Here is a 12688-nt window from a genome sequence, read left to right on the forward strand (position 1 = left end):
CCATGTGTCAACTTCATATTAATTAGTGAAGAAATTACACATATCCTTGATACTAAAAAGTAGAAAGCAATTATAAACGAAAGTATAAATTTTTTACTCTCTCTCTCTCTCACTAAAGTAGATAAAATTAATGTCAACATTGAAAGATTTTTGTTATTGGTATTTATGGCCAGCATGAAATATTTTTTTGTTATTAATATTTATGGCCAATATCGATTTTTTTTGTTATTAAACATTTGTTTATTTGCTAATGTAAGATTTATTTTTTTAAGTGCAATGTTACGAGAGAACATCTCCCGTAAATATGAGGCTCTCTCTAAAGACAACGGAACAAAGTGACACTAGAAAAAAAAAAAAAAAACCAACAAATAACATAGCCACAATAAAGAGCCCCAAGGCACCAAGGAAGGACTACAAAACCAAAAACACAACAATACCGCCCCAAAGATGAGCCAACCAAAATGGAATACCCATAAATGCAAAGGAGATTTGGCAATGCCTATCCATGCTAGCGTTGTAGGTGGCTCCACAACTAGCACTCCTAGCACCAATGCTCCAATTATAGCCAAACATGGAGACAAAAGAAATAACTTTGGGCCCTTCTAGAACTAGCTCAAAGTTAAACCCACAAACAAAATATTGCCCACCTAGTGAATCCTTCATAAGCTCACATGCCATCACTATGGGAAGTAGTAATGAGTGCAACGTGTAGTAGTTTCTCATCTCTTCGAGATTTTATTACAAGAAATTTGTTTGTCATCGAAAACATCAACATAAACACTGTTGTGACTAAGGTGAGGGAAAATACGTAGGGCACCCAAATATCTCCTCAAAGACCTTTCATTTGAAGATATGAAGACTTTGATGCTTCCTTATTGATGACCAACCTGTCTTCTAGCGATTTCTCTATACCTTTTAACTTATTAGTATGTCTAATCAAGTTCTGACTATGATTCTTGATACAAAAAAAAAAACTTCATTTGTATCTGTGACAATTATGTCAATTTCGTTTTGCATATTTGATATTGACTCTTGATTATTTTGAAGGATTAATTTCAAAATATCATTAAAGTCTTATGATGTTACTAAAATTTGATTCCAAGGAAATGTCAAAAACTTCTTCATATTTAAGATGAAGGTTCCTAGTGATTCCAGTCAGGGTGAACCCAAAATTATGTCACCATCATCATTCCATAAATATCTAATAGTGAATTGTTATACAAAGACATGATCTCCATTGTTTAGTTGTAAAACGATTATGATATAATGTTTTTCATTCCATCAGTCTAATGTTTCAATTATATATGACTTTGGAATAAATAATTGGTTAGCACATCTAGTATTGACGTAACTATTACACTTAGTCGGATGAACATAAGTAGTGATATCCTTCCTTACAAGTGTCCCCTTGATTCTAAGTAGCACTAAAACATATTTTTTTGAAGTTTTAGGAATACTCCTTTCTCTTCAATAGAAAACTCCATTTTTCTTTATCAATATTTATATTAAATAATGCTTTGATTATGAAGAATAAATATTCTCTGTAATGACTGAGAGTACAAGGTGTGAAATATCCACTTCCTCAATATAACTTCTATATATAATTTGATACTTACTATACTTCTTATATATATATATATATATATATATATATATATATATATATATATAGATATATATATACTTACTCTGAGGATTAGCTCATTTGGTCAAGTTCTTGTTGCTAAAGCATCTCACCAATAGGAGGTCATGGGTTCAATTTTCCTCGATGCCCTTGGGGTTAGGCTTTCCTAATAAGTCAGCGGATGTGATCCCTTCAGGTCGATCTGCCCAGATATTTCCTCATGACATAGTATATATATATATATATATATATATATATATGTATATATATATATATATATATATATATATATATATATATATATATATACTTAGTCCCAAGTCTTTTATAAGGATGAAAATAATTTGCTTGCCCTATCCACTCCCTTCCCTGCTGCACACGTCATGAATCTTTCCGACCGAAGTATAGGTATAGTAGTAAATCAAATTTCTTAGTAAAAAGAGCTTGGTAACAAAACTTAAGATCAGTTAACTACTTTTGTCCATTAGATCTCCAGATAGAGTGGATGCGATTGGTGCTCACCACCTATAGTCAATCTAGACAATAAGGAAAAATGTGAAGAGTTATTTGTCTCTCACTACCATTCTGAAAATGATGGGATTTACTATCTGAAATTTTTTCAAGGACCTATTTGATGAGATTTGTTACTACTTTAGCCATTTCAATTGCTCAAACAATTACTCAAAATCCTCGAATGTGAAAATAAATTCTCGTATGCCCTTTAAAATTAATAATCTTCCTCACTTCAATACTTAAAAAAAATATAAATAGCCTTTAAGAACTTTGAAATAGAACATAGGGTATTTATTTTAGAACCTCAAATTGGAATTTAGGATCTATTGTTGTTTTGATAAATTTTTTAAATACTTTTTCTTTTAATAATTATAAGCACTACACCTGTAAATTCTTTAATATATTTTTCTAACTTTATCAAACACTTTAATATAACTTCTCTTTAATATAAGTTCTTGAAACTTTATCTAATTATTAGGTTTCACCCCCTGTAACCTTGTTGGCATCAACCCACCGAATAGCATATTAATATAATTGTTTTTAATTTCGGTGGCTTAAATCGAAAGGGAGCTTAACTATGAAACGATCAGGGGTCAAAATTGAAGATGCCACAATCTTTCAATAGGGGTCTAGAATGTACTAGAAGTGTGAAGACAAACTTAGGGGTAAAAAAATGTTAATTTTTATTTGTACTTGTTTAAAAAAAATTTTATATCACACAATGTCCTCTAAAGCATTGCCAGAATCTTTCGAATCAATTGCTCGACTAAGGTACAAGAATTTCCATGTTTACTTTCCAGGGTACGTCGTTGTTTGTTTTCCATGTTATGTTGTAATTAGTTATCATGCAGCTACAGGCGTCCACCCACCCATGTTTAAGTGGCCGTAGGTCTTCATTATCCGTTTGCAAATTAAGAGCACTTGCAGACTGCTTTGGAATTCAAAGATGATATTTGACTAATCCAATACTATGAGTCTGCATTTACATTTGGGGGTGTTTTTTTTCAACGAAGCAGCTATGGGACTACCCAGTAGAACTTGGTTATACGATTTTTTCCCAATTTTACCAAGTAGAGTATGTGTCTGGAGCTTTGAACTCGCCATGGCCAGAAACACAATGTGTGCCTCTAGCTCAACTCCTTCGACTACATTTGGCGATGTTGAAAAACAATGACGTATAGAGTTACTGCTGAGATTGCACAAGGCGATCCAATGATGGAGGCAAATTAGGCAGAATTTTGGCTACAGCGATTCATACTATGAAGAGGAAAAACATGAACCATATTTAACCTCCTAAGCTTGAGCGGGTAGCAACAGGTAGTCGTCAAGACATGTCAAAGGTATTCAAATTGAGGAGAGAAAAGAAGTGTGTCGGAGCAGGGTAGAGAAGGTAATGTATTGCTGACTTGAGTGGAACTACACTGCACTTCGTGGATTTCTTTTTTTTCTTTTGCATGTTTACTTTTTGTGTGCTGCTATTATTTCCTCTACCGTTGTTTTCGCTACCTCAATGGTTATTTTTGTGTTCTTGCTTTTAATGTGCTTTTGGGTATTAGGTTTCCTTTTTGGCTTGGATTTTATACCATCTTTTAAACTTGTTTTGATTTGGTTTCCTTTGAGATCAAGATTACGGTAGGCTTGGTTAAACTTTGTAGCCATGATTGAGGCACATTATAGAGGATCTTAGGATGTTCACTAGGTAAAAACATACGCACAGTTGTTTTTGGATTTAATTGTACATCCACTTACATGTGTTTATTTAATTTCATTAGCTTAATGTGCTTATGTGTGTGCAAGTACCGAAATATTGTAGAGGAACGCTAGTGAAAACATCAGAATTTTCAGAGGCAAAACATTATCATGTTAGCTTTAAGGAATTCTCATTCTAAGTATTCATTGTATAATCCGCATTCTTATTGGAAGGAATCTGTGTTATAATAAAAAATAAAAAAATAAATAATTGTTATGGAAGCCTAAAAGGAGAATATAAAGTCCAAACACATTACTTTTTCCTATTTTCCCATCAATGGATTCTCCACATGTGGGCTTTGTCACTACAAAACAAATCTTAGATCATCTTCCCCCACTCTTTAACCAGATTTTATATTTCCTTTCCCCAAGCCCCCATTGTATTTTGCACATTAGGTATTTAAAACTAGAGAGCATCACGAAGACACTACAGAGCATGGAGACGATGAGGATCTTACTTTGGGAAATTGATCTTACATACCCTTGATGCCTTGAGTTAAGCTCGATATGAATCACAAGAACTCTATTTTTCTGGGCAACTTTTGGGGAAATAAGCGTTGAAAAACAAAAAAATAGAAATATGGATGTCATTCATTTTTTCTCTCTTACTGCTATTGTACTAACAAACTCATACAAACAACATTGAACAACTCCCACAACAAAAACAAAAAAGATAAAAACAAGATTGTTGTCCGCTCAAAACAAATAACCTTGAATATCTGTGTATTCACATTTCACTTTGGCCAAAGGCCTAGTCCTTTCATCCAACATACAATATGGTAAGTGTCTAAATTTAATTTATTAAAACTTATTTGAAAATTATTTTTGATAATTTTATATTAAATATATAATTTATCTAGCCAGAGTGTAAAAATATTATGCATTGTGTGGAAATTCAAGAACTACGCATGATAAATATGTAAGCTTGTTCTTGTGGGAATCAACCAAACAATTTGGCAACCTATTCTAGTAACAAATGATTTGGAATCCTCTTAGACGGTAATAGATCCTGGTTTTAGAGACACGTGTTGTCAGAGATACCTACGCATTCTTGTTGTTTGTTGTTTTCTATAGTAAAAAGACATCAACCATAGAGGAAATTTATTCGCTGTTCACAATTCTCTAAGATGCGCTGTTTGAAATTTCTTCCCCAAAATTTTGGTGGAGTGTTTAGTAATCACTAGTACAAAGTTATCTCTATCTCCATTGTTTTTTGAATTGGAGGTTAATTTTTTCATTTGGCTCATGTCTATCCTATTTTTAAATATTTCCAAAATCAACAACAAACATATATTTAATTTCACTCTGAAATTCATTTAACAAGACTCTTGTATTTTGGTATTAAATCCTATAGCATTGGTTGATATACATCCCACATTATTTGCAGTGGATGATGTATTTTTAACTAGTTGGGATTTATTTTCATCTTTAGTTACATTTTTGTTTATTTCAATTCAATGAATTCACATATTCGTGTGTAGGTGTAAAAGGATTGTGGAGGGGCACTAGTGAAGATGTTGGACTCTATAGATGAAAAATATTGTCAAATCAATCTTGAAGGATTTTCATTCAAGGTATTTCTCAGTTATTCCACACTTTACTTTGAGATCCCCTAAAGAATTTGTGGTCTATTTTATAAATGAAAAATAAAATAGTTGTTATAGAATCTTAAAGAAAAAACAAGAGTCTAATAACACTACTTTAATAGATTTATTTTTTTAAATGGCTTATATGTTTACTAACATTCTTAGTCTCAAGCAAATCCTAAATTTCCTTCCTCCACTTTGAACCAAATTCTAAATAGCATTTCCTTATGCTTTGATTGTGTTCTTCATAGCCTGCCACCTAATCAATTACTTCATTGCCTTTCTGAGTTTTCACACCACCACCTTTTTCTTCACTCTGTTGTACTAACAAAATCATACAATCCACAATAAACATCTCTAAAAACAAAAATATACCTAAACAAGTTTTAGGAATTTAATTTATTTAATAGAAATAAATTTGATTGAAAATGAAATGTAGAGGTATCATATTGTTGTCAATTGAAATGTATTTTTTTTTTAACTTTTACTATGGAAGGGTTGCAAGAATATATGCCCTTCTAATTGAAATTAAGACCAACACTTCAAATTTGATCACTGGACATGATGCCTCGTGAACTCAAACACATGTAACTTTCATTTTCATATATATACCTTCACTCACAACCATTGGTTCATATCTCAAATTTCGATAGATTTACACGTTTCTTATTTGCCCCAGACACAAATTTGAGAGTTCCATGGACAATTAATTTGTGACCATACAAAAATACCAAAAACAATCATGGCCATACAAATGTGTCTATATTGATATTTACAACAATTGAGTTTTTAATGATAATTGAAAGGATCAGAGTAAAGTCAGATATGTAATTTGTTGATTATATGGATTAAAATTCAATTGCATCGGTGGTTGTATGACAGAACAATTTGACATCTTTATGGATTGTTAATTGGACAATTGTCAAAGCATAGTCAAGGTGGTGGAAAAATCATATGACTAAATACCGACAGATATTGGCAATGATTTTAATTTTTTTCTTTATTTGATCAATTAGTTATAAGATCCTTAACAAGTTTTATTTTATTTTTTTCATCTTTTTAAATCGACCGTACAATTGCACTAACAATTGATGGTTGTACAAATGGGGACATGTACAACATGAATATTAATTTTGAAAATAATGAATGTAAGATCATCAATTGAATTCAATTGCTTATTGTAGTCGTATGGGAAGGTATAGTTGGTCGTTTGTCTCGACTAGGCCAACATATGAGTACAAACAAGTGTCTGCACTTTGATTTCTTTATATATATATATATATATTTTGATATGTAAATGGCCTAGAGCCAATGGGTGTCAAAGACTTCAAAGTTGGAGAAACTTTGAAAATATGGCCAATGGCATGGATTAGAAAAATGAGGCTTTAATAAGAATGCGGCCAAATGTCAATGGATTTGATAAAAGATCTAGTGGCTAAAGGTTGGAACAGAGGAACAAACCTCTAATACCAAATGTGACAACCAAAATATAACTCACCAATAAAATATCCAAATACTCAAAATATAAAGATATCTATTTAAGATAAATTAATATATATAAATGTATGAGTAAATGATATAATATGACAATACAATAGTGTCCCATATATATACCTACGTGAAGTGACCTTTTATTAATAGTCATGGTTTTTGAAACATGTTCTTTCATTATACTAATTATTATTTAATGTTATTTATATTTTTATATTCATTACAAGATTCCTTCTACATGAACAAGCCACCACTCCACTTTCATTATACTAATTATTATTTAATGTTATTTATATTTTTATATTCATTACAAGATTCCTTCTGCATGAACATGCCACCCCTTCACTTTATTGAAAAGTAAGTTAAAGAAGTCCCTTTGGATGATCATATAACTTTTTCAAGGGACATCTATTATTCACCAAATGAGTAGTTGAATAGTATATTTTAGATGATAATGGTCTAGTGATGTTCCTAAATAGGATCATCATCCTTGACTTCAAGTCATGACCTTGAACTTTTAATCATCCAAATTCTTGTTTTTGACATGGATTTTACTTCCTCGTGAAGTTATCCATGTACATGTTCCAAGGAGACCATTTTTAACCTCATCAAATATTATTGAGATAATTCCATTTTTTTCATTCTACGTTTTCCATTCAATAATTCCATAATAATTTAAGAGTCCATAAACACCTTAAAAATTTGAATTCATTCTTGAGATGCTAGTTTAGAGGAATTTTTAGAGCACAAAATTCTGCATAATTATTGGTCCCTTTCCCTAAGCTAGCTTTGAAGCTAATGAAATAAGTAGAACTAGATGAATTATGCTTCATGGTCCACTCTTTGTGTGGTACCTCCTCATCAAAATACCACAACCTCCAAATTTATTTATTTGAGGGTGAATCAACTACCTAGGTACTGAGATTTTAGATGTATATATAAAAAATAGAAAAATAGTTTTGGCTTGAATAACATGTCGAATTGAGAGACAAAATTTATCCTCAAAAAATTCTACATTACAAGCTAACCATTCCTTGGGAAATTATTAATGGAAAACCCTTCAATCCCTTGAAAATTGGATTTTGAGTCCATAACCTAAAACATTCTTCTAAAAAATTCCTTTCTAATTGCCCTTCCTACCTATTAAAGATTCCTTCTCACTCCATACTTCTCTAGAATAGGGATAGATAAATGATAGGATGAGATATGTTCTCTTCATTGTTTTCGCTAAAAAAATACATCTACTTGGGCCTCCTCTATTTTCTTGCCAATAATTTCTAGGGTAGAGGCTTTTTTTTATAGCAATCCACATAAAGATTCTAGAATTCAAGGGACCTTTAATTTTCCAAGTATCCTTCCTCCACCAATAAGTGTCTTTGGGCCTTCTAGGGGTAAACATGCCTTTGTAGCCAATTTTTGGCTTGTATATCCCTAGGTTGGGTTGTTGGACCATACCAAATCATCTTATGAGTCCTTGATTCTCAGGTGACTCAAATCAAGCTTAGAAATGCAGGTTTCCCACTCAATCTATTCATTTCCTTCCAATGCTAGTTGATCAACCACCTTCCAATATTGTTTCCATATTGATGAGAATTTGCTTGGGCTAAAGTGAAGTGTAGCGCATTAATCATGAATTTTGATATCTTGAAATCTTCACCACTACCCACCCAAGGATCTATTTCAATTTTTACCTTGTCACCATTTCCTACCTTCTAGACTGTTGGAATATATGGTAGCCATGGTCAGTATTTTGATCTCAAAAAGAAATGGAAATTTTGAATTTTTAAATTTGCCTCCAAAAATTAATAGGTTGGTTGGGCCGCTAAGAGGCGCCCATTCAACCCCACTTGAAGGCTATATAAAGTAGATCATTTCTCCTCATTTGGACACACAATTTTGAGACCTATACCTCTGATCCAGCGAAATTACAGGAGGGTCGAAATTTCAGGAACATGGTTTTTGACAAGACACTTCATCATGATTTTGTTTACTGGTTTGGTTATTATTCTGCTATGTTTATTTATGATGTATAGATGAATCTAGAAACTCTCTCTCTCATAAGGAAGAACTTTTATGGGTTTTCCCTTTGTGGGTTTTTCCCTGGTTGTGTGCCTAATTTTTATGTCTCTTGTCTCATTGTTTTATGGTTACTTTACTGCTCTTTCATATTTATTACTTGATGTTTTCTTTTGTATAACTGCCTAAATGATATTGAATTTTAATGTTATGTGAAACTAATGTTTAATTGATCATTGAAGTAATTATCAGATGAAGAAAAACCATATTCTAGCAAGTGATCTAGAAAATCAACATGGTATCAGAGCAAGATTCAACGAGCAGTTGGAGAAAGGCTTCACTTTTGGATGATCTCTAAGGTCTCTGTTCTATGGATTGACCAAACTCCTTTGAAGGTTTGATTCTATCCCTATACTGTGATCCAAATCAAAAGCGATTGTAGACAAGTATACGAGCTTTTGTAGCATCAAAAGAGGGCCAAGGCCTCCTCCGGTAGTTCGTACCACTGTAATGTGATTTGAATCTGTGATCAGGTACAAAATTATGAGTTATTGTCTCAAAAACGCATGATCCTTGTAACACCTTTTAGCTTTTTATTTTGTGACATATATATTTCTGAGCTACCTGATATATTAATCTGTTGTGAGGCTCTATGTATGATCTCTATGAATACATGATCCAATTTTCTTGATCCTTGAAACTTAAATCTAAGTTTAAGCCTCTCTAAAGTATCAATCAAAGTCATTTGAGACCAAGTTCCCTGTGCAAGTAAAAGGCCAAAATTCCTGCTTAATATCTTTGTGTGAGTTCAAATTCTGAGTTTGATGAATTCAAAGTCTGGAAATTTGTTTAATTCGAAGTCTGGAGCTTTTGTGGACTTTGCTGAACAATCTAAGGCTCATTGCAATTTGCAAACCTGAGGCACTTGGGCCAATGGCTCATTTATCACTGTTATATGCAAAGCTCAGATGATTTTTTGTCTGTATGGACTCTTCACTATAAATGCAAAGGGATGATCCCATCACATATGCAAACTATGAAGGTTATTTATACTTTATCTCTGTGAATGTAATGCGAACATGGGCGATCGAAATTCTAGTCTTTGAAATCTGAATCTCTATTACCTAGGCATCCATGGCATCCGAGTTGTATGAAAGGAAGAAAGTTGAAATTCTCTTTTGTATATTTTGTTGCCATAATCTGGTTCAGGTCGAGCTTATGTAGGACTGAAGTGTCATATCACAGTATCTGATAATGTCATCAAATTGAAGCTTACTGTGCCATCTATGAATCAAGAATCAAGTAAAAAAAAAGTAATCTCTAAAATGTGCATCTCTGACATATTCAAGGAAATATAAAATAATCTAAGAGGTTTGATTTGATTATGAGCTTTGCATAGTACATATATATGTATATTATGTGTAAGTGTGGATGATGCTAGTGGACCTAATTGATCTGAAAGTCTTGGTTACTATCTGATCTATTACAAAAGATCTTTGTCAATAAAGTCTGAAGGATTGTTGATATATCTTGCAAGACATTGACGTGTATAATCTCACTCTGAGTTTTGAATGTGATGGGTGGCTCAGCATTTCAATGAGACTATCAGTCTCCTAATAAAAGGATTTTAACTAACCCTATACATAAAGACAAGTTGTGTTGTATATATGTGCATCTAATGCAAGTCCTGGAAGAGCATTCTCTATAGCAAATTTATCTATCCTATAGAATTTCTGAAGCAGATATTGAAAGAAAGGACAACTCCTTGTAACCCTTCTGGAAGATAACTATGAAGATTGCTAGAGCATCTTAGTAAATGTTGATGCGATCATAAGGAAGATTTTGGAACAGACCCTGTGGTCATACTAAAGAAGCTCTCTTAGGAGCACTCTTAATCTCTTATTAGCAGATTTTGTAGAGTTCATTCAAAACCAAGTCATTCTAATCTAAAGATCTTGCCTATGTGGACGAGACCAGATTAATGCACAATGAGGAGATAAAATTCTTCTACAATGGTCAATATTGTTCAATTGATGATATATAAGTCTAAGGTTTGATGTCCAAACCCTTGGAATGTTTTTTGAATCTGCAGAAAGAATAAGTTCTAGGGTTTGCAAAACCATAAGTGTGTCAATACTATAAATAATGAAGAATGCAAGGATGAATGCTTCTCAATAACCCCTATAACTGATTGATAAAGATAAGTGTTAGGGTTTGCAAACCTTAGACTAAATCAGATCATTAGGGTTTGGTAATGAAACCCTAGCCAATCATATTGTTAACCCTATCTAGAAAAAAAGGTTTGGAGAAGAAAGCCTTGGGCTTGTGGATTAATCGCTTCTGCTTAAAAGAAAGAAGAACCCTAGCTCCTAGAAAATTTGACATCTTGATGATAAGATTGATTTGCACAATTGGATTCAAGAAGACTAAAGATCAAGAGGGAGCTGTCATGATCTCAAAATAAGTATCTTGCATTTCTTCTATTGTTTTAATTATTACTGACATTGGATTGTTTATTTGTAAATCCTAGGTTGGGCTTGGAGAAGAAAAGCTTAGGCTTATTGATCAAATTGTAGAACTGATTATGTTCGAAGAAACCCCTATCTCCTAAATGATGTGAATGATATAGACTCCTTGATACTTTTCAATTTTGATGATATGGATTTCTTGATGATAACATTAAAAAAAAATTATGATGTGGATTTCTTGATGATGACATGGAATATTTTGATGATATGGATTTCTTGATGATGACATGGAATATTTTGATGATATGGATTACTTGATGATGACATTGAATTTCTTGACGATGTTGATGATGATAATATGGACTTGTTGATGATGAATTGGACTAGACACCTTGATGATAATATGGAATCGTTGATAACATGAACTCATTGATGATGATGATGATGATAATGTGGATTTGTTGATAATGTTGATTCGATGATGATGTGGATTGAACCCCTTAAATGAATGTTGATATAGACTCCTTGGTGATATAGATGATATGCACTGCTTGATGATGATATGATGATGATATGGACAAGGTTAAATTTTTAATGATGACATGGACTCCGTAAGGATATGATGATAATGATGATATGGACTCGGTGATAACTTTAATTATGATGATGTGGACACATTGATAATGTTGATGATGATGTGGACTCTTTGATTATGTACTTCTTGATGATGAGAACTCTTGGATGATGAACTCCTTGATGATATGGACGAGGTTGACTAGATCTAAGAATGCTTCTCAAAAGATGAGTAATATCTTAATTGTTTCTATTTCATTATGAGTATCTTGTCTTGTTTGGTTATATTTTGTTCTTCCATGACCTCCTTGTGAGGATTGCAGGGACATAATAAAGACTGCCAAGGTGTGACAATTGTTGGAAATAGATGGAAGAACAAATTGATGAGCTTTGTACTCAGAGGGAGCCGAAAAGATCAAGGTGGCTAGAGGTTTTTTTTTTAGATTGATGTTGATCTAGATATGCTAAAGATGAGCCCATAACTTTTCTACTATGTAAAGGACCTCTATGTAAGAGGGAGTTGCCTTTGAGGCATGAACCTGGTGATATCCTTGGCACAATGGACTGCAGGTCCATCGACATCTCCCAGATGAATGATTTGAAGAAGCTGCAAAACTCTAATATTGATTGATTGATTGATCTATTTGATGATGTTTGTTTCCACTAAA

The sequence above is a fragment of the Pinus tabuliformis genome, chromosome 8 (assembly GCF_031772625.1).
Source record: "Pinus tabuliformis cultivar Carrire ecotype Pingquan chromosome 8, CPIR1, whole genome shotgun sequence".
In the NCBI taxonomy this organism is placed as follows: Eukaryota; Viridiplantae; Streptophyta; class Pinopsida; order Pinales; family Pinaceae; genus Pinus; species Pinus tabuliformis.